This window comes from Lathyrus oleraceus, chromosome 6 (assembly GCF_024323335.1).
Source record: "Lathyrus oleraceus cultivar Zhongwan6 chromosome 6, CAAS_Psat_ZW6_1.0, whole genome shotgun sequence".
Classification (NCBI taxonomy): domain Eukaryota; kingdom Viridiplantae; phylum Streptophyta; class Magnoliopsida; order Fabales; family Fabaceae; genus Lathyrus; species Lathyrus oleraceus.
In genome coordinates this window covers 423,604,075-423,629,264 of record NC_066584.1, presented here as the reverse complement: position 1 = coordinate 423,629,264, position 25,190 = coordinate 423,604,075, and the positions used below count along the sequence as shown (strand labels likewise).

Here is a 25,190-nt window from a genome sequence, read left to right as displayed (position 1 = left end):
AAATATCTTGAAGTGGATTCACCGGCTTACCTATTTGCATCCAATTTGTCTAAATTTTGCATCCAATTTATCTAAATTTGTGAGAACGAATTGAACTTAAAATTTACTGTAAAAACACACTTTGAAATTTATTTTGTGCAAATTTTATCATACCATTTTCATCTTCTTCTTTAGGTTTGATTTTCGATTTTGATCCATACTTTATTAAACTATGTAACTTTAAAGAAGATGATAACAACTTTCAATGATGGTGAAAGATAAACATACATCTTTGTTTATTCATATCCATGGTGAAAGATACATAATTATATTAAATAAATATGTCATTTATATGATGTTTTAAATCAATGTAAAATATGTTGAAAAAAATATTTATTTATGTTAAATTTAACATGTGCCATAAATTTATATATATGTATAATTTATAAATTATTCTTGTATGTGAATTTGGATAATTAAAAAAAATATTGATTATGGTGTATATATGAATGTAAAATACATGTTAAATATTTTTTTTTATTCAAGTAATTTATTTTAATTAATAATGCATTATTTATGGATACATTATTTGGTAAAAAATATCATGAATTTGAATTTATAATGCATTTATTGGTAACATAAAATGATGAAAATAAAATGTTCAAAATACCAAGAACATTTTTAAATTGTATATTTTATTTATGCAAGAATTTATTATACTTAAAATGATTTATCACATATTATATATGTATCATAATATGAGAATAATATTTCTTGTTCATCTTGATATAAAAGTAATTTGATATATTTTAAATTATTGTAAGTTGACAAATATTTGAGGAGAAAAGTTTTAGAAAATATTAATTATGTGAATTCATTGTTTATTTGGTATTGTGATTTTTAGTTGGATATACCATAGAATATTGTTAAATATGAAACATGAATCTATCACATATAATTTGTTACGTAAGAAAATTGTTTATTTTAAAAGAATAGAAATAAGTTCAATGGTGTTCTATTTATATGGAGTTTATGAATTACATGTTTGAACTCACTTCATGAAATAAAAGTTAGTCATTACAAATTTGTTTGATCGTGGTTGTTGATTGTTATAAATGTTTAATGAATTAAATATTTTTCGGATATATTTAAGTGGAAGTAAAACTTCAAATTAAAAAGACTAGCAAACGAAGAATGACATAAAATTTGTGTATATGACAAAATGAATGACAAAAGTGTCATGATGATAGTTTATCGAAATTATCAAGAATATATAATATATTTTATATATGATAATTGTACTAATATGATAAAAAGTATAATGGTTTGATGATAGATGATAAATACTATCAAGAGTACATAAAGTAATTATATACAAGATTAGTTGAAAAATTGAATATTCAAAGTTTATTTAAATTTGTAAAATCTTGCAATTCTTTGACGAAAAGATTGACAAAGAAATGATGTTTTTGGATATAATTGAAAATAGTGAATACATCATTAGGGATGAGGGATAAGCCCATATCTAACTAATTATCTATAGTGGCAACTCAACTCACACTTGATTAACATTAATTCTTGAGTTCAATGATGAAAGTACACTATTAGAGTAATTGAAGTACTTGACTATAGATAAATCCCAAGGGATAAAAGTAATTGGACCATAACAATAAGTGTGGTAGGATGATGTTTTTCTTTTGATAGACATATAACATATGTTTGTTGGAATGCATAATTATGAGTGCATTTATGATATAGTCACTACGCCAAATAAGGGAAAAGAGGGCGTTTTTTTTGGCCTATAACAGCGCTTTAAAGCGCCCTCTAATCTGGCGCTGGCATAGGTAAAGACAGCGCTTTTTTTCCTGGTGAAAGCGCTCTCTAAAGTGGCTCTTTAAGCCCTTTAAGGGCCACTTTAGAGGGCGCTTTTTAAAGAAAGCGCCCTCTAAAGTGGAAACTTTTAATGGTTTAGAGGGCACTTTTACTGGAAAGCGCCCTCTAAAGTGGAAACTTTTAAGGGTTTAGAGAGCGCTTTTACTGGAAAACGCCCTCTAAAATGGAAATTTAAAGGGTTTAGAGGGCGCTTATTTTGGAAAGCACCCTCTAAAGTGGGTGGTTATTTAAATTTTTTTTTTAAAAAGCGCTATATTTTTTTATTTATTTTAGACAACCTGTATATTGAAGCAGTACACCTAAAACTGTATAATTTGAAGCCCTTTTTCACACATTGCATTCAACAAGCCTTATATACAACAATCCATACATATACAACAATCCACTGATATATAATCGTTTAACTTCTAAAGATTCTAAATATACAACCAATTCATAACTTAAAAAGAAATAAAACTAAGTAGCAAAAGCATCTCTGAGATGTATGTTTTTTTTGCTAGCCGCAGTCTTCTTAGCAACAACCTCTTTTTGTTCAATATCAATAGCATGAACCTAAAATATCATAAAATTAGTTAGGTGAAGTATAAGATCAAGAATTAACATTTTCTATGCATAAATATCATATAATTGTGTTTATACCTTTTTTTTTTGATGCAACTGACTCGATTTGCTGTAATAAAAGCCATTTTACCTGTAATAAAGAAAACAATTAAAATCATTTGACCTGTACCTTTTTCACTAAGTTCTCTTTCTTTTCTTGGTTGGAATATGTTCTACATGTCTCTTAACAACACGGACGGTTGGATTGATCCAAATACCCTCATTATGATCATTTCTAATATATGAATCATTTGATATAATATTCCTTCAGACAAACTTATAAATATACATCCTGCAGTAATTTCATAGCAAGGAGAAATATATATAACGAGATAACAACTATGGCAACAACCACAGTGACTCATTCTTATTGTCAGCAGCAGCAGTAAGAACAAATCATATACATAAGTTTATTGAATGAAATCTCCCTAAGAGATGTTGTATTTCTGTGTCTGGTTATTTACCGCAAAGGCGATAACATAGTTCTTCAGCCTGCTCGTCAGGGTTACGGTTTGACAGAGAAAAAATGCCACTTCTTCCATTGTTCAAACATGTCACGTTAAGTTTGTTTCCGATCTGGTAATCCTGCAGCATTACATCACAAAAATGTTAGCATCAGTAACATTTCAAGTTTCATTGTTGAACTTTTCAAGCATTAAATCATCATAAGAAAATTTGTTTGGCAAATAAATTAACCATATATGCAGAATCGAAACTGGTTCTTTTAATATGTGTCAACAGAACTAAAGATTAGTTATATCAGTTGTAATCACTTTTATGTCGGTGCTTCATAAAAGCTGCATAGATCAAGCAAATACATAAGGAAGTAGCATAGCAGCATCACTCACCTCACAAGAAATGTAGCCTGGTTTACAGCTCGGAGGGGCACAGGTTATATAATGGCACCAAGAGCAGTAATCATTCAAGTCCACCCCTTTAAAGAACAAGACGCCGCCGCTGACCAATCTGTAAACAACCACTTTCACATTGGAGACACTAGTACATAACAATGTAATTCACCTAACAGCAACAACAACAAAAAAAGGAGAGAGACACTACCCAACACTAAGTAGCACAAAAGAGATAATCCGAAGCGCATATTGATAAGATTCTTGCTTCTGGGAAGTATTAGACTTGTTTAGATTAAGCCAATGATGCTGACGGCGAGTCAAAATGACAAATCCAAGAAGAAATCCTGATGTAAACCCTCCAATGTTACTAAAATTACTTCCAAATGGAAAAGTTCCAAGAGCTAAGACAAAAAATGAACAATAGCGAACGTCAGAAGAGAAACCAAGTAATATGAAGATTAGAAAAATACCTATGGTGTCAAAATCGAACAGCTAACAACGAATTAATAGAAGGAGGAAACGTCGTAGATCTAACAGCGGTGGAAGGAGAACGCCTTAGAAGTAGCGAAAATCGTAGCAGTGAGAACCCTAACGTGAAAAAGAACGAAAATAACAGAGAGTGAAATAACAAAACGCGCAGTATGTTATAATTTTAATGTTTACTAAAGGGGACCTTAGAGGGCGCTTGTGGAAAAAAAGCGCCCTCTAAAGGGGGCCTAAGAGGGCGCTTATGAAAGCGCTCTCTAAGGCTTTCCAAAAGCGCTTTATAAACTGGAAATGCACATGGACTTATAGAGCGCTTTTTTAAAAGCGCCCTCTAAGGGTAACCTTAGAGGGCGCTTTCTAAAAAGCGCCCTGTATTGTTGTCCCTCTATCTCCTCCTTATTTTTTCGCTTCACCTTAGAGGGCGCTTTATTACAAAAGCGCCCTCTAAAGTGCGTTGTCTATTCCAATTGTTCGCTCCTTATTTTTTCGCTTCACTTTAGAGTGCGCTTTTGTAATAAAGCGCCCTCTAAGGTGCGCTGTCTATTCCAGTTTTTGGCGTAGTGAGTATATCTATATGAGAATGAATTGGTGCCGCTTCACATAGCTTAAGGGCTTGACTCTTAAATTCTCATGAAAAGAATATGAGACACAAAGTCTTATTTAATGTGTCATGTTGATAATTCGATCAATGATACCGAGGTTTCATGTGTGAGTTATGCACACTTGTTCTAATGAATAATTGGTTCAAAGCTTGTCTACCAATCTATTCAGGAACAAGTGAAAACTTAACTTACTTAATATTGGTTCAAATCGTAAGATACTTTTATCTGAAACCATGAAATTTTCCGAATAATGGATTTAGATATATTTTAAAAATGATGGGGGATTGTTAGAGAAATTTTCAAAATATTTAATTGATAAACAATAATGATTAAATTGATTTTATAAATCATTTAACCCATAGATAATTATGTGGTGTAATAGCTGGGACTTTTAATATTGATTCAAAGGTAACAGGTTCAAATTTTGATTGTAATACTTTTTTGGATTTATTTGTTAAAATTGAAAAAACAAATGGCCAAAAATCACGTTTGGGCATACTAAAACCCATGCACTAATGGTTATAGGACGCGCATGACCAAAGCACTGCCATTAGACCAACACATTCTTTCATAATATTGTTGAACGATACAAATATATAACTGTTTCTGAATGGTCATCTGAAATCATTTAAAGCATTGTCTCTCCTCACCAATTGATACAAGTTTTCTATAAATAAAGATACGTGTTAGACATAAAAAGACACGAAAATTACTTGTTTTAAGTGCCAAAAGTTATATCTGAGCCATGCTTTTCTTTTTTTAGTGTACGAGAATAAATGAGAGAACTTTATTATGTAAAATCGATATGTTTAATGTGAATGTGCGATTCATATTAAAATTTCCAAAATATCCTAAAGGAGATTCATCGGATTACCCATTTGCGTCGAATTTGCCTAAATGGGCAACCGAACCTAAAACTTACTGTAAATAGACACTTTGAAATTTATTTTATGCAAATTCCATCATACAATTTCCAGCTTCTTCTTCTTCATGTTATACAACAAACCCATCCTATTTGAGAGAGAATGAGAGATGAGTATTGCTACTTTGGATTTTCCACACTCTTCTGATCCATCAGCTAACACCTCAACATTAGTGCCTTCCTTTTAAGTGTTTCTTAAGGTTTTAGTGTAAGTTGGTTTGTCTCATTTCCTAATATTTGTCTCCCTTGATTATCTGATGATTTTTGAGTTGCCAATAGACTTTTATTTACATTTCTATATGAAACTATAGTGTTTTCGTTGCTATAGTGTGAAGTTTGAGGTGTTTGATAAAGATAATCTTCTCAACCATGGTGTTTTTAGAGAACCGAATTCTAATGGACAAAGTTGGAGTATGAAGAGTGAGTCAAACATAATTCCAGGCACATGGTTCTTTAAGGAGAAGCAATTATTATTTCCAGAAACAACTCTTCCAACAAATGAGGACTACATTATAGGGTCATTATACTATGACAGTAGATAAAAAATAGGTTATTTTCCTATGACCCTTTTGAAATGATTACTTTCATGATTGTTTTAGTTATGAAGGACGTGAAACAAAAATAATGGCTTTATTAAGTTTAGACAACATCTACTACAACAATAATGCACAACATGAACCAAATAGAGAACATTCATATCTTGACATTTCACCATATTATTCATGTTTTACTAGACATGGAATCTATCAAGCACAAGCATTATTGGAACAACAACAAGAAGAAACAAAGGAAGAAAGCATTTATTACTTTGGTGTTGTTTCTTTGATGTTGTTTCGAAACAAGATTTTCTGTTTCCATCATGTTCAATATCTTGTTTAAGCAGGTTATGTTTGCTCACACATTAGATTTTGTATTCTAGATTTTTACTATAATTCAACTAATATTGACGTTCCTAGAGTTGGTAACATAAGTAATACCAATGTGAGCATGATGCATAATTCCTAATTGGTTTTTTATAGGCAATCATGCTTTCTTAAGAGACTTGAGATGTGAAAGACTTAAAATCCAACATCGATTTTTTTTAATTAGGTTAGAGATTATGGGAAAGATATTAACACTCCACAACATCCATTGTAACCAACAGAAACCGCATAATTATTAGAGTGTTAGCCTAAAGTATTTTTGATTTCTTATAACTATTATGACATTAAAAAAAAATAAAAGGGAAAAATAAACATTTTTTATTAGGATACTTGACGAGATATTGAATTTCGCTTCTACGTATCCCCAGGTGTGATGAGAATTCAAAGCTACGTAATTCTTGGTAAAAAATACTTGTTTGTTGGTAGATTTTAGCGAAATGACTTTATGTCTCATTCGAGCGGTAAAACGTTTTTTGCTAATCACATGTGGGAGGAGTGAAACATTTGTTTGTTCGTCGTGTTGGAATGGATAAAACATCATTCGTTTGTAAAAATGTTTAGATCGCGCTGAGGCGGAAAAAGTAGGTTTGATTGGTTGAAGTTGTTTGTAGGTGAACGATGAGTGTATGAAAGGAAAGTTATTAGACTTGTATCCAAACACGCAGGGGTCACAGGGATATACATTCAATAGATCCTTTTTCATCCAGTTTTATTTCGAAAAGTATTTGATATAAATCGAGTCAATATAACTCCAAGATGACAAACACTCGAAAGACAAGTTATACAACTTGTATCCAAATACAAGAGGATCACAGGGATATACGTTCAATTAATAAACGTTTGAAAGACAAGTTGTAAGACTTGTATCTGATCACTCGGGGATCACATGGATATACTTCCAATAGATCCATTTTTATCTGATTTTTATTATGAAAAAGATGTGGTTCAAATTATGAAAAATATTTTGATCTTTTAATAAAAAAAAATTTATTAAATATTTTTTCACGAACTAATTAAAGAAAGAAATAAAATGAAAGCTTAAAAGGGATGAGAAATGAAATGGGTGGTGAAGTAAAAAAACAAATGGGTTCGAGGCTAAAATCAAAGGGGTGGTGAAGGTGCTATACTGATGAAGTGTTGATGATGATAGAGTGAAGGTGATAACGATGCTAAATTAAAATGCATGTGTGTGGTTTTTTTATGTGCTTTATAATGTGTTTTTTTTCTAAGCTTTCTCGTGAGGAATTCTCTCTCCCTTGTATCAACAAATTGGACCCCCTTTATACTCAACAATTAGGTCAAATAAAAAAGGGAAAAAAAATCCAGTGTTGATCAATACAATCAAAATATCAAATAAGAATATTATTTGTTTTCATTTTTTTCATATTAAAAAATCACACAAATAATTTTCATGATTTTTTCTCTATTATTAAGAAAGTAAGATAAAATTAAAAATAAAACAAATAAATTTATCTTTTTTGTGTGATTTTTTTTATATTTTAAGAAATAAAGAAATTAAAATAAATAAATATTAAAGAAAATTCAACTAAAACTACCATTGTTTTAAAAAAAATTAAAATAAAAAATGTAATAAAGTTAAACATTTTTTTAAGATAATTCTAAAAGACTGGACAAAAATGAGGTACTGCAAAGTGTATTTAATATAGGAGAGGAAAGTATTATAATTTAAATTAATATTTGAATATATGTGATATACGAAAGATAATCATCTTATAAATAGTACATGTGAAAAATAATTACATTCCTAAATAATTTTGACAATATATTCATTAATCAATGCTAAATATTTTTTTTAGAGATCTAGTAAAAAAGAGTAAATACGAAAAACATAGATTAATTTATGTTAAAAACTTTTCAATGTTGCATAACTTTTTGAAAGCCTAAATCTATGCATATTTTTTTTAGAAGCAATGAAAAACTTAAAATTAAAAATGGGTATTAAGGTGCTCACCTTTATTAAATCAAGAAATTAAAAGAAAAACCTTAAAAAAACCAAACTAAAAACAAAAAAGAGAGAAAAAAATGACACCCAATATTTATCGAAGTTATTATATCAGATTATTATATCAATCGGGTCGATAAATATTTCTCTCTCTATTATGAAAAGTCATAAATCCGTCTCACAATAATGTCTTCATAAAACTCTATATTTCTAACTTAACACAGACACATCCTTTAAAAAGAATCGAATTCTGACATAACCAAATAGACCAACAAAACACAAGATCAAAACACCAAAAAGAAGATGAAGAATTAAGATAATTAAATTTATTTAAAAGCGTACCACCTAGAACCGGACAATCTATCTCAATCCATAAACAAAACTTATTCTATAAAAAATTGAAAAAAGAACAAAAATAAAACAAATACAATAGACAAGCCACTTTATGAGCTCCTCTAATAATATCTTTATTTGCCAATTTCATATGGGCATGAAATAACTTAATATTATATAATTAATTTTTTATAGAAAAAAGCAAAAAGAATATAAAAAACAATTCAATCAACTATATTTTATGTGTAGAAGCTTCAATAATTTATCAAATAGATACTTGTTTAAGTAGACTAATATTTGACATTGTCACGTTTTCTGTTGAGAACAAATCATCATATAAATAAGTTGAAGATTATCTTTTGTGTGATTGGCCCCTTTGATTTTTGTAAGGAAAATAATGAGCATTTGAATACAATGAAGTTGTAAAAGTTGTTGTATTAAGTTGAATTTTAAAAGGTGAATATATATTGAGAAAAATAACTATAGATAAATTGAAATCCATATTAGATCACCCGAATGATAATAATAATAATATTAATATTAATGTATATTTAAAATATAAATATAAAAGAGAAAATAAATATTAAAAATTCATAAACAAAACTAAAAATGAGAAATTATTAATGGTGAGTGTTGGTGTTATCACATCTTACGAATGCGGAAGTTAATTGAGAGATAGATAGAGACAGTATTGGAGTGGATGGGAAGAAATAAAGTTTTGAATATTGAATGAGAGAAAGTTCTCCAATAGACGATAGTTTTTACAAAACTACACAAGTAGTTATTATATACACATGTAGTAACTAACTAACTAACTAAGCTTCAATTAATACAAGATGCTTCCTTAATTCAAATTTTCACAAAGTGATACACATCAGAAGTTGATACTTCAGACTCTGCGTCTTCAGACTCCAACCACTCTTCAGAAGCTGCTTCACACTCCAACCATGCTTCATAAGCTGTTTTAGAGGCTAAAGGTTCATAAGTAGTTTCCCACCTCTGACTCCTTTAGAGGTTGATGGTTGAGAAGCTATCAAAGCTTCATAGGCCAGGATGCTACATTCTATGACTCCTTCATAGGCTAGGCTATTCCAACCTCTGACACCTTCAGAGATTGATCATTCAGAAGCCATCAAAGCTTCAGAGGCTAACGATCCATAAGTCATTCCAACCTCTGACTCAAATGCCACCATTCTAATATGTATCTTCAACTTAGAAAATTCTTCTTCTTTTATAGCCTTAGTCAAGATATCAACAATCTGGTCCTTGGTAGGACAATATCTCATTTCCCACCTCCCTTTGTTCACTTGCTCCCTTATGTAATGAAACCTTGTTTCAATATGCTTGGATTTTCCATGAGATATGGGATTCTTTGCTAAGTTTATTGTAGATTTGTTGTCAACAAGGAGCTTGATTGGTGCTTGAATGTTTACTCCAAGTTCAGTCAATACAACTTCAATCCAAGCAGCTGAACAACTAGCAATATATTCTGCCTCACAGCTAGACAGAGCCACAACAGATTTCTTCTTGGAAATCTAAGACATTGGATCTCCTTGAAACTTTAAGACATAACTTATGGTGCTTCTCATGTCCAATATATCACCACACCAGTATGAATAAGAAAATCCTATCACCTCACCAGTATGAATAAGAAAATCCTATCACCTCACCAGTATGAATAAGAAAATCCTATCACCTCTTATTTGCTTCTATTTCTTCCATATGAGAAGAATACATAATGCCTCAAGGTTCCCTTGATGCATCTTAGTACTCTTTTTCCAGCCAGCAGATGAGACTTCCTTGGATCATGCATGAATATGTTCACAACTCCTACAACAAAGTTGATATCGTGCCGTCTGTTGCATAGGTAACTCAATGATCCAATCATATGCTTGTACAGGGTGACATCTACCCTTTCTTTATCATTATATTTTTCCTGCTTTTGACCTGATTCAACATGAGTCGCAACAACATTGCAGTTCATCATATTGAATCTTTTCATCAAGTCAGCAACATACTTTGCTTGATGTAAGATTATTCCACCTTCTTTGTATATAAAATCCATACCAAGTAAGTAGGACAAGTTACCCATATCTGACATCTCAAATTATGACTTTATTGTACTCTTGAGGTCTTCAATTTCCGGTTGAGATTTTCCAGTTATCAAGAGGACATCCACATACAAACATACCATCAATAGTATTTCACATTGCTTGTATTTTACATACACACCATACTCAATTGAAAAATTTTTAAATCCATGACTCATAAAGAAAACATCAACTCTCATATTCCAGGCTCTTGGTGTATGCTTCAAACCATACAAAGTCTTGTATAATCTATACACCATATGCTCTTTTTCCTTTACTTTAAAGCCTACAGGCTGAGACACATACACCTCTTCATCAAGAGGACCATTTATAAAGGAAGATTTTGCATCCATGTGTCACAAGGTCCACCTTCTATTGCAAGCTAATGCCACACAAGTCTTATAGTCTCATGCCTTTCCACTGGTGCAAATACCTCGGAGTAATCCATACCTTGTCTTTGAAGGAAACCCCTTGCGACAAGTCTTACTTTGTGCTTCACTATTGTTTCTTCTGGATTCATATTTACTTTGAAAATCAACTTTACATCAATTGAATTCTTTCTTTCTTGTTATTGAGCCAGTTTGCATGTGCCACATTTTTCAATTGAACTGAGTTCCTCATGCATTACATCCTCCCACACTTTTTCTTGTATTGCATCCGGATAATTTAGTGGTTATGCACATGCTAACATTGCTAAGTGTATTATTTCTCCTTCGTCATCCACTGTATTGTCAGGCACAATTTCATAATCATTCAGTGTTACGGGTATCTGTTTGTTTTTTGTTGGTCTTTCCCTTTGATTAGAATTCACAATATTAACTGGAGTCTTAGTTAAGACTAGATTCATTTCATCATAATCAAATTTCATTGGAGTCTGCATTGGAACCACTTTTTCTTTTTGTCCACCTTGGTTCCAATACAGGATTCTACTTCTCTGAGGATTACATCTCTACTAACCAGCAATTTCTCAGTAACAAGATTATGTAACTTATATGCTCCAGTTGGATGGTAACCAACTAAGATCATAGATTCACTTTTATCTTCAAGTTTGGTTCTTCTTTCATTTGGACGTGTCTATAGCATAATGGTCCAAATATCTTGATATGTGTGATGCAAGGCTTGCTTCCTAACCAACATTCTTTTTGCGCCTAATTCTTTAAATTCTTGATAAAACATCTATTTAGAACATAAGTAGCAATAAACACTGATTCACTCCAAAATTTATGAGGCAGTGACTTTTGTTTCGGCATGCTCCTAGCCATTTAAACCAAGCTTTTATTCCTTATTCCGGCCATACTATTGTGTTGAGGTGTGTATGGGGAGTTACTTCACGTAAGATACCACTTTCATGATATAACTGCTTGAATTCATGGGAATTGTATTCCCCTTCTCCATCTGTCCTGAGTATCTTAATCGTTCTTCCGTTCTGTTTTTTAGCCACAGTCTTAAACCTTCTAAACATGTTTAAAGCTTCTCCTTTGATCATTATTAGGTACACCCACAACATTCTACTGAATTCATCTACAAATAAGATGAAGTACTCGCTTCCTCCACAAGAAAGGGTTTCAAAAGGACCACAAATGTCATATGAAACTACATTCAATACATGTTTGGCTCTCATTAACAAATGCTTCACAAAAGGTAACCTACTTTTCTTCCAAAGAATGCAAATGTCAAATGCTTTATCAGGTGTCAATGTCTTAGGAAATCCTTCTACCAACTTCAGAGTATTTAGCTCACCTAGACTTCTAAACTTCAGATGCCCATACCTTTTGTGCCAAAGTCAACTTTCTTTATCAGGAATTGATGAGTAAAGACAGTGTGATTCTGAGGCCTTCAAGCTAGCCTTCCAGATTCTGTTTCTTGTCAGAGTTGATTTTAGAACCATTCTTTTCTTCTTGTCATATAGCTTTAGTGATCCTCCTTCCATGATTACTGAGAATCCTTTCTCGACCAGTTGACCAATGTTCAGCAGATTCCATTGCATACCAGGTACAAATAGCACATCTTCTATCAATGATGTTTTTCCTTCCTTTCTCTGTATGACAATCTTGCCCATGCCTTATGCAATTAAGTTGCTGCTATCTGCCAACTTCAAACTTGTCTTCTTGCTTGGGTTAAATTCAATCAACCACTCCTTGTGTCTAGTCATGTGATTAAAACATACAGAATCTAAGTACCACATATCAAAATTTGGAGACCCTTAAGAGGTTGTTATCATCAACATGACAAGATCCAAATCTGAATCATCTTGCAGTTAGCTTTCTTTTCACCAGTCTTTTGATTTCCCTTTCCAATTCAGCAATATGAAGCAAAGTGACCATACTTATCACACTTGAAGCATTAAATCTTTCTCTTGTCTTGAAACTTTTTCTTATTTTAAAATTTTCTAGATCATCCTCCTCCTTTAGAGGATTCAGATCTTTCTTCATACTTTCTCCTCTTCTCTTTACTATCTAGTGTGGCTTCGTTCTGGGGCTTTCCTTTTCCCAGCTTCCGCATTCTCTTATTTCATCAGAACCTCCCTTTCTTGAATGAGAAATCAGGGTCTGTTCAGAATCTTTATTTGTATCTCTTTGATTCAGTCACAGTTCTCTGACTTCAAGAGATCATTGTAGATCCTCAATCTTCATTGTTTCCAGATCTTTGATTTCGTCAACTGTTATTATTATATCTTATTGAGAAGTGAGGCTTCGAAGTACCTTTTCGACCTTCATTTTCTATGTTAACGTCTCTCCAGAGTTCTTCATTTGTTTAGTTAATTCTTGAACTCTTGTGAAGAAATATGATATTGATTCTCCCTCATTCATCTGCATCATTTCATACTGCTTTCTCAAAGACTAGAGGCGCACCTTCTTGACCTTCACATATCCACCATAGTATTTTTCCAGCATAGCACATGCTTCTTTCGAAGTTGCAGCATGAGCTATTTTATCAAACACCTCCGTTCAATGCATTGGTGAATGTAAAATAGGGCCTTCAAAACTTTCTTCTTGGATTCCTTCTATGCCTCTTTCTGAGCATCAATCACATTTTCTGCTAGCGGTTGAAGTCGCTCTGATACATACTCAGACACATGAACATTGAAGATGACTCTTATCTGAATGCACCATTTTTTCCAATTCTTTCCATCAAGAACTTGATGATTTGTAGGGAAGTTGTTGCTACCCATTCCAACCATAGCTTCAATCACTATTGATTATGGATTTCAATCGGTATCGTAATACCATATGTTGGTGTTATCACACCTTACGAATGCAGAAGTTAATTAAGAAAAAGACATAGAGAGTATTAGAGTGGAAAGAAAGAAAGAGAGTATTGAATATTGAAAGAGATAAAATTCTGTTACAAAATATAGTTGTTACAAAATTAAACAAATAATTGTATGTAACTAACTAACTAGTCTTGAGTTAATACACAACAATAAGTTTATATATTTCGTGAAATAAAACTTACTAAGTTAACCATAGTTTTCGCACCAAAATTTTCTTCAACAGTTTACCAACTATCTTTTTATATAAAATTGTATTTACTAAATAATAAAAATAACATAAAATATGTTATTAAAGGTGAGTTTAAATAGTTATTGAAATATAATTCAGGAATTTTTTTGAGAAAAATTATTTCTAATTAAATAATTAATTAAAAATAAATATTATATATATATATATATATATATATATATATATATATATATATATATATATATATATATATATATATATATATATATATATATATATGTGTCAGGATCAAATGACATCAAGATTTTAAATTTAGTAATTTGACATCTCCAATAACTCTTCACCTTATATATGTATAACAAAATTCATTGTTCGATTGAAAACTATTAGCATATAGACCATTCTTCTAAAATTTTACATCAATTAAAAATCATTTGATATGTTAAAGAGAATGACAAAAATTAATAATTTTCATGAAGTTTTATAAGACGTTGGTTTTTATATATCTCGTTGACATGTTAAATAATTTCAAATTGTATTAAATTGTATAGACATGATCTATATGATAATAGTTTTTAATTCAATCTTAAATTTTGTTATACAAATATGCGTTAAAGAGATATTAAAAATATTATATTATTAAATTTAACACTCTTATGTCATTTCATCCTGATATATATAACATCTGGCCACACAAAAAAAAAAGTGTAACTATTCATGACTAGTTAGAATTTTTTCTAACTTAACTTTTTAGATTTTAATCCGTGTTGAATCTTGAGAGCAATTTAAATATTATTCTATACAATTTAGGGAGAGGCTTGATTTATAAAAAAAATACAATTCATTTTAAAAGAATATATTTTCTCGGTTAATTCTTGTTTTTGTGTATCACTCTTTGAAATGAAATCAACCACAACACGCCATTTTTAAATGGATGTCACTATTCAATTAAAGCGACTTTATTTGTGACTTGCTTTAGTACATTGGGCTTTAATGCGACAAAGAGTTGTGCACTTATTGGTCATCCATTGCTGACCAAAATAATGCAACTACGTTGTTGGAGAGCAAAACATTCAAGACTTGGTTTCTGTCTCTGATTGGAAGAAATATATAATGCACAAAAGGTGGTCTTCGTACGTGGGATGTACACTCTCTTCCATTACTTAAATTGTTCAACTCTCTACTCTTCCTTTTTTTATTTGAAAATCTATGGTGCTTTCCTCTTCATCGTTCCATTCTTCTATAATTCTTCGATCTGTTCAATCTAACACACGTATATCACACTATATATCACTCACTATAGTCCACGTAAATTGAATACTAGTAGTAGACATTATCTAGCAACCTAAATATTCTTATTGGATAAAATGTACATATTAGATATAATAGAATCATGATGACTTTATCAACTGGGTGATGAGTTTAACAACAGGGTTGGGTCAAACGGACAAAAGGGAGTGTGAAATCTAATTAAAAATTGGTTGATGGCTCTCATAAAACATTTCATTGTCTTTAAATGATTACATAAACTTGATGGTTCGATTGTTCTAATTAGTTAGAAATATTGTGTTTAAATGTTGTGGTTAAGTATTTTTATTTGTTTTGATATTTGTTGTATGTGTTGTTTATTTAGATTTGTCCTTGTTCGTTTTGTGATATCTGGTTTCTTGTTGGAAAGTGTTGTTGTTTTAAATGTGTTTAAGTTGGAGTGATATTTGTTGTTAACATTGTTGTAACAAAAAGTTATTAATATATCAAAATCTAAGGTTACAAAAATTGAAAGGAGAAACTAAATTATGATGTAGAGGGTGCTCTGACATTGGGATAATTTTTCCTATTGTGTCCGGGCTGACGACATATACTACACAATCTTATCATTTCATCAGTCGTATCCATTTCTATTCTAATACGCGTGCTATTTGGGCGTTCTTTTTTCTTTCTTCGCATCTCATCATTGTGTCAAACTATGTGCCCTTGATATGGAGGTCAATATTCCTCCATTGCTAGAACGCAAAGCTTTCATTGTAGACATCCAAAATGTTAATGGCCTTGTAAACATCACATAGATGCTTGTAAGCGTCCTGACGAGTATGTGCGCATGCCGCAATGACATGGGAGCACGGTATACGGAAGACCTGGAACTTGTCACACTCGCACCAACTTCTGTTTAGTCTGACAACATAGGATAAATTTGGTCTCCCCTCATTATGATCCATTGTTTCTTGTACACTAAAAGTTTTCCAATGACGGTCAAAGATTATAACTGCAAGTGTGCTAGCTTTGGTAGTTTCCTCTTTCATCATTTTCATGCAGCATTCACTGAATAATTGACCCGACATTAACATTGCACTCCATCTTTCGCCTCTGGTTGCGAAGGTTAATGCCAACCTAAAATAGGTTGTTCTCACAAATGCAGTTATTGGTAGATTTCTAATGCCTTTGAAGACGTCGTTCATGCATTCCACAAGGTTTGTTGTCATGTGGCTCATCGACATCCTCCATCAAATTCCCTTGTCCACTTCTTCAATGGTATGTTATCCAACCACCTTCTTGCATCTGTATTTGGCAATCTAATTTTGTCATGATAGTGTTGAAATGACGGCTGAGTTAGAGTATACCCTGCACTCACCACTTTTTTGTGAAAGTTCTTGTCTTTGATTGCACGCATGAAGTTTTGTGCGATATGTCTAATGCAATAGACATGGGTAAAAGGAGGGTTATGCCATCCATTATCAAGGTTCTTGTAAGCACTCTCATATCTTGGGTTCTCAAATCCTCAAACATTTGGGTTGAATCATCAACATGGGATAGGACCATGCATTCTGGTAGCTAGGGGATGTGGAACCGAAGGTCGTTGGATCATCCCGGTCAACGGCATTAGTATTTTTGGTTTTCGTATGTAAACGTAACCTAATATTAATATTAATATTTCCGATTTCGACTTTTATATAAAATGTCAATTATTTTCCAAAAAAAGTAACACAACACACACTGAATCCAATCCAATTGGCGACTATACTTAAAGCTTACACATAGGTGCCAATTGGATTGGCAACACTAGGTGCAGAAGTCAATCCAATTGGCGCCACCTCTTTAAATTAGAGAGCAGTCGTCAATTGGTCTGACATCAGTGTTTCAAAGTGGATTATTTTGGGAAATTATTTGAAATATGAGTTATTTTGGGATTTTTTTTAAAAAAAAAACTAGGTTATTTGGGTAAAAATTCCATAAAATATAGATTAAAGTAAAAAAAAAGATAAAGTGCATAAAATAATTGGATCGATTTATGGTATGTCTCAAATAGTTTATAAGTTGTAGTATTTATCAATGAAACTATCATGTTAACCGTATATTGTGGTCTACAAAAAAATGTTGACTCATTTAATTATTTATGTGAGAAATGTGTTAGGGTTGCTTCTACTTTGAGGTTTATAGTGTCCCACATCCGATTGTCTATTGTGTTTTGTGGACTCATTTTCTTTATGTGCCCCTTTGTGAGGTCATGGGTCGACAATCTTTACACTATTCGATTAGTGACACTATTAACACAAAGCGAGTCTATAAAATCCAATTATCCAATCGTATTGTATTTTGATTGAATGTAGGGGCGTACTTAGCACAATAGGCCTGGTAGAATTGAGACAAATTGTATGTATTCATTGTCGAGTGTGCATAGACTTGTGCAATATGGAATTGACTGAGAAATACTTGGCTAGCCTAGAAATTATTGGTCCACTGATTTCTGCTGACACTTTAATTATTTTAAAGTATAAAAAAATGTCTCAAATGTGACATTGTCAACTAACCTTGAGGCGTGAGATAAAGTGGTGTAACCATTCATTACAATGTGTAAACAATGACCATCGTTGCGCCATAAAATAGAAAACTAATTGTTATAAACCTTACTCGACTTCAAAATGGTCACAAATCTCATTTTCTATTTTTAATTCAATTGCCCTAATGATAATATTGGTCATTCTTAATTGGTTCAACAACTCCTTAATACCCTCACATGACTATTATCCTATTTTTCTCTTTCTTTTCTAACTATACTATATAAACAAGCTCTATAGATTATTATTTTTGTCATTTATCATTTTTAAGGAAACGATGAACTTAACTTCCAAAATACAAAACTTTATTGGAGATCATTTTCTTGTGGAAGAGAAGTCTCATCCTAGCACCAACAATGTTGCCTCTAATATTTTATTTATTGAGATTTCTGACTCGAAGGTTCCTTTCACTTATGATTGATTCACTATAAAAAGGAAGATGAGTGAGTTCATAACCCATCCTCGTCCATTTAGTGATTATCTGACTTTGCTTTCTAGAGTTAAAGCTCTCAAAGGACACATTTGGATAAGACACCGATATATGTTTTTCCCGTGTAAAAGCTCAATTTTGTTCAAGATTAACTTAGTGTAAAATCTCAATTTGGTTCGAGATTAGCCTGGTGTAAAATCTCAATTTGGTTTGTGGTCAGCCCGTGTAAAACTTTGATTCGGTTGGAGGATATCTAGTTCAAAACTCTGCATTGGTTTGAGATAAGTCCATACAAAATCTCAATTTAACTTGGGGGCTAACCGTTCAAAGCTTTTGTTTAGAAGGAACAATAACTGCTTCAATCTGTTGTTCTTTGTTTTGTTTGAAGTTAACCTGAAACTTCATTTTCCTCGTATAACGGGGTTCATAAGCTCAACCTACTAAAATATTATAAGCATTACATGATACTCTCAAGATCAAATCTTGGGGTGAGGGTTAGTTTACTTTTTTATACTGGACCTCTATAAATTTTGGTGACTTCTCTATTCCCTTATCTTTTTATCTTCTGCATATTTCCTTTCCTTTGATTTTCCACTTCTATATTCAAACGCTTTCTTAAATCAATTTTTAAACTCTGGAAAAAAAATTGTTTTAGATAGTCGGTTTTCAAACCCCCACAATCCCCCCCACCCACCACCACGTGTGTCTTAGGTCACTTGTCACAATCATGAAAAGTGGTATGGTCATGGGTTCAATACCCATAGACAATATTTTGGCATTTTAAAAGGGTGTATCACTACATTTCACCATGGTTGTGGCTTGTAACCTGGGTTATCTATACAATTGAGTTTATTAAATCTTATGTGGAATGCTTGTTTCAATAACCCATCAATAAACATATAACCTTTCAAATTGATTTAGAAAATAATCATCTAAAAAATTAAGTTATATTTGAATAACAACTTACACTAATCAATGCTTTTCGAACTTCCTGTTCTCTCTCACTTTAATAATTAGAATTTGATTCAATGCTTCTAATTCTTTAATCAACACTTCCTTCTCTACTAGTTTACTTTGCAAAGCATCAAAATTATTGAGAAATTTGATTCTTCAGTATCAACATCATTAACATCATCATCATCATCATAAATCAAAATTTCTCAATAAATTTGATGCTTTGCAGAATGAACTTTTAGAGAATGAAGTGTTGATTGAAGAACTAGAAGTATATAACCAAATTCTAACTATTAAAGAGCGATAGCTGAATAATGAGTTGCAGAAAGCTCGCAAACATTGATTAATGAAAGTTTTTCTTCAAATATAACTTAATTTTCATACTATTATTTTTTAAATCAATTTGAAAGGTTATATGTTCAATGAGGGGTTGGTGAAACAAGCAATACACATACAATATAATAAACTCAATTTTATCTTCTATCACTTTATCGTACTATATACATGTTGGGCTAAGCGAAATAAAAGTTGCATAAAGATTCAATCAGGGAAATTTATTTTGCATCATCTAGATAACAACAACAATTACAACAACATATATAATATTATTAACAACAACAACAACAACAAATAAGATTTAAATCTCTGCTAAGTCTTACTATAAAAACAAAACATTATAAATCACAACAACAATTGATAACATTCTCAAAAAAAAAATCAATATCAATCTCATTCTTAATCACAATAACATGCATAGAACATTCAAAACTTTGCTAAGTCGCATTATAAAAACAACAACAAAATATAACATTCTCAACAACACAAAAAAAAACTAAATCTTAATCTCACTCTTAATCACGACAACATATAAAATTCAAAACTTTGCTAAGTTACATTATAAAAAATAAAACATTGCTAAGTCATAACAACAACAAAACAACAACAAAAACAACATATATCATTCTCAATAACACAAAATCACAAAAAAACAATCTCAATCCCAGTCTCACTCTAAATCACAACAACATATGACATTCAAAACTTTGCTAAGTCACAATAACTAAACAATAACAACAACAACACAAAAATAACACTCTCAATCTCAACAAACAACAACAACAACAAAAAACCTATTACGTACTTATCTCAATAAAAAAACAATACTTAATATTAAATCTTAATCTAAACAACAATATCAACAACAACAATAATAATAATAATAATATTAAATCTTTAGGGTTTAGGATCTCAACAACAACAATAATGGAAATGTTTCATGTACCAGAAATGTGAAGAAGTAGCCAAAGAAATGATTTTGGTATTTCCTTCTTGAAAGTATCATTTGAGTTCCTCTTTAGAGAGTATTTTTTGGTATTTCCTTGTTTTGATGAGCTAGTTGGAAAAGATATGACGGTGAAGAAATATAGATGATATAGTTATTTACAAGTTGGAGATGACACATTTTTAAGGCACTCGTTGTTTATGGTGATGATAAACCTTCTTAGGGCATAATGTGGTTTTCGTAAGGCAAGAGAAAATTGAAGAGATGTGACAAGATGAGCTTATAACAGTAAACCATTTCACCCTGGTTAGAAATCCAAACGTGGTAAAAAACATTTTTATTTTTATTGGATTAAAGCTCGAGTTTTTTTAACAAACTAAATCCTACAAAATAATGAGCATAATGTTTTACCTCTCTTTGACAAATTAACCGTTGTGAAAATTTGGTTGTTTTTAAATTAAAAATAAAATAAAAAGGAAGGAGCCATTATAATATGAAATAAATCACAATTTTGTTGGTGAAGGAAATATTTTGAAGGGATAAAAACAAAATTTGAGATATTTATGAGGATCACAAACATATTTAACCCATAATCAAGTATATGAAGGCGCCTATTTTTAATGGTGACACATCGTCATTTTCACACTATGGTGAAAACTCCGTAATGGAATGTATTTTTTTTTTTTTGTAGTTTTGTGGTAAAATAGAAAAAAGGATAAATAGAAATATTGGAGTGGTTAAAATCCCACTCAAATCAAAAGAGAATATACTCTACTCATCATGAGAGTATACTTCTCTCTCTCTTTGATATTATCAACAATGAAGAATAAAGAAACAACACATAGATCACATATGTTATTTTAAGAAAGAAAAAAAACTTAAATTATTAAACCATGAATGATTGATTTAATTCCTAACGTAATTCTTGTGAAAAATAATTTTTCTTTAAGAAGAGGTTAAAAATATATGTATGTTGATTAGATGAAGACACAAACTCAATTACACAATCCCCTTTTCTAAATGGACCCTAACAAAATGTTGCCTAATCTCAATGTGTTTAGTCAGAGAGTGAAGTATCAAATATTTTGTGATATTTATCATGCTAGTGTTGTCACATTTTATCAGGACAATCCCGAGATTAAATCCATAATCACTTAACTGTTGTTTCATCTAGATAACTTGCAACAACAACTACCCATATCGATGTATTCTGCTTCAGTTATCGATAATGCAACACTTACTTGTTTCTTGATATTCCATGAGGCAAGCAAGTTTCCAAGAAAATGCTACGTACCGTTAATAATTCTATGATCCTATTTAAGGTACCGTTAATAACTAGAAAAATTAAAATCAGAGTACTCAACCAAATTAAACTTCGTCCCTTTAAGGTACCATAAAACCATAAGTAGTATCGTAGTGAGATACCTCATAATGCATTTGATTGCAGTGATATGTGATTCTTTGATGTTTTCTTTAAAATGTGCGTTCAAAAAAACAACAAACATGATAGCAAGATAAAATATAGTAAGATAAAGGAGAGAGAGCATGTCATACCTCAATATTTGATTTCTTATACTATTCTTCTGTCTTCGTCCTACTTTAAATTGCATGACATACTCATAAAAAATAGATTTGGTTTTCTTTATCCATCCCAAATCTCTTTAGTATTTCTTTGTAGTATTTTTCTTGATTGATGAAGGGTCCTTCCATTGACTGATGAACTTTTAATCCAATAAAGTACCATAACTTCCCCATCATAGACATTTGAAACACATTATGCATCATATCAGAAAATTCCTTGCACGAGGATTTGTTAGTAGCATGACTATGATATCATCAACATAAATTCACACAAGTAAGATGTCATGCTCATTTTTCTTAATAAAGGTATTTGTATAAACGTTCCCTCTTTAAATATTGTTTTCAAGTGGAAACTTGCTCTAACCTTCATACCAACCATGAGGGGCTTATTTCCAATCACAGGTAGCCTTTTTAGCTTGAATACATGATTGGTAAATTAGAATTTAAAAATAAGGGAGCTTGATTAACATACATTTCCTCTTAGGATTAGGTGTTCAACAATGTAATCTTTACATCCATTTGGAAGAGTTTAGAATTCAAAAGGTATAAGAAGGCTAAGAGCATCCTTATTGTAGCGATACACATTTTGAGATTAAGTTATTGATTAACTTAACTTCTAAAGCAAGAGTCGTCGCCTCGCTTTTATTATTTCCTAAGGAAAAGGGAAGAAGTACAAACAAAACCTGAAGAAGTTTTAAAACAAAACTAATAAAAAGAGATAATGGATCAACAATTGATGCTTATTAGTTTGAGGCGAAATCTTACGAGCATACATCACAAAATGACTCAAAGGACAAGAGTTGCCCTTATACTTATCAAAATCTAGTAACTTGAACTTATGAGGAATCTTCACATTAGAGACTAAGCAAAGATCATGAGAATTATTCCCAAACATATATTTCCCATTCAAAGTCGGAATCTCTTTCTACATAGCTTGAAACTGATCTTGAAACTCATCCCTCCTTTCGTAGACGCCAACAGTTTCACTCTGGTAAGCATGGGAAATGGGTTCTTCGACATAAGGAACACTATGAACCATGGGAGGTGGTACTGACATAACCAATTAAGCCATAGGAACTTCAACAACAGGTTGATACCCTTCAGGCACAAAGTTAGGAGGCATGCCCCAAGGGAAACCATGAGGCATGTGGTATTTTGGAGCACTGACTGGAGCCACAGAGATGGGCGTAGAGACAATTTTAGAAATCACATTCCTCTGAAGTGGAGTCTGAGGAGGCGGAGGTGACTGATTATGAGCAGCCACCAGGGTTTCCATCATGGCAGTGAGCCTTTCATAATTGTCCCTCAAAGTAGTCACCTCTTCACGGAGTTCACGATTCTCTTGCTCTAGACGATCCATCTTCTTTAGCTGATTAGCACGAGTATTGTACCGGTGAGACAACTTGTCTGACCAAAGACCAAGAAAGGAAGAAATAAGACCCTTGACAAACTTACTCAAAGAAAGACCAAAATGATCCATGATATGCAAATGCAAATGTGAATATTATTTTCCAAGGAACTTTAAGACATAAAAAAATTGCGAACATCATAAAAGGAATAACGCGTTTTGAAGTACTGAAAATCTCATTTTTATTAATAATGTGAAGGATTACAATCAGAAACACAATTTCGACGATTATAAACGAAAAGAAACTAGATATATGGAATCATGTCCGATAAATACCAAACTCCAAGCTGAGACTTCTTGCGAAGTCTTTTGATCTCCCTTTCATAGTTGCTCTTCATAACATCATTCTCCATCACGAGGTATGTTAGACGATAGTACCGATCTAGAAGGGGGGTTGAATAGATTAGTTTTTGAAATTTAGCGCTTTCTAAAATTGTTTTCAACGCTTACGAAAGCACCCTAGATTATAATCGTCTAAACGGTCCGTTAATGGAAAGATCGGGTATACATGAAACTGAATGGAATAACTAAGATAGAGATAATCAACCCCTATCTAAATCAATCGATTAACCACTACAATCCTTGATATCGTTACCTCTAATAATGCTTTAACACAATAAGAGAGCAAGAAAAATATTACTAGATTTGTGTGAGATTAATTTTATTGAACCCTTGGTGAGCACTCCACACCAAGTGTCAATTTCACTTAAATTAAATCTGCAGAATTTTACTTAGTTGTAATCAAAGTGATTGCACCAATTTATCGAATAGTTACTATTCACAACAATCAAGCGATATTGATTTTACTATTAATTTCACACAAAACCTAATTAATGCAGAATTTAAAGAGTTAAGAGATAGAGAGAACAAGACCGAATTTGTTGAGGCAGCTCCCCTATCTTCCTCGCTTAGGGTACGTCTGCCCTCAATTCTAAATCTAGAATTGAGATGTTTTTATTAACACGTTACAAAGTCAATACAAGAGAACAAATGATCACCACCAATCAACCCCTAGTGTTGTTGCAGATCCTATTCTATTCTCTCCCCTTGATTCGAGTTGAACCAAGTCCTTCAAGCGCTTCGAACAAACCTCCGATTAAATCTACCTTATTGCAAGAACGCCACGTTCTTCAAAACTTCAACTCGGCTGATTTCAAACGCAAGTCGCTTAAACCCTAAGATTTCTTCACAATCCTCCGGTTACCGTTACTTGTTTGACAAAACCCACCGTTCTTCAAACTTTTCACTCAGCTGAATCTGCGAAGCAAAGGTTAGTGCAAAAACCCCCAATTCTTGGAGGACAAAACCCCAATGGTTTTATTCAAGAAAAACCCACACAAAGCCTCAACCCAAACCAAGATAACACACTCTTATTTGGACGTTATCACAACAACAATGTACAATGCTCAACAAAGATTGTTATGTGCGATTATTGAGAAATGCAATGAAGAATGAAGATGATGAGTACTTTGGTGTATATCTTTCACTTTTCTTGTTTTTAAAAATTGAAGTAGAGACTATAGAATGTTTGTGTGATGTATGGACCAACTAACAGACATAACATAATTATTTTGCAAAATTACACAGCAGAAAATT

General features: G+C 31.9%; 1 long non-coding RNA gene across 1 annotated transcript; it reads right to left on the bottom strand.

Annotated features, from left to right (window-relative positions):
• Window positions 1-2,734: 2,734 nt before the first annotated feature.
• LOC127097596 (uncharacterized) lies at window positions 2,735-3,433 on the bottom strand. The gene is made up of 2 exons (XR_007793104.1): window positions 3,321-3,433; window positions 2,735-3,057 (listed from the first exon to the last, which is right to left on the bottom strand). It is a non-coding gene; the product is annotated as an uncharacterized LOC127097596 (long non-coding RNA).
• Between the last annotated feature and the right edge of the window lie 21,757 nt (window positions 3,434-25,190).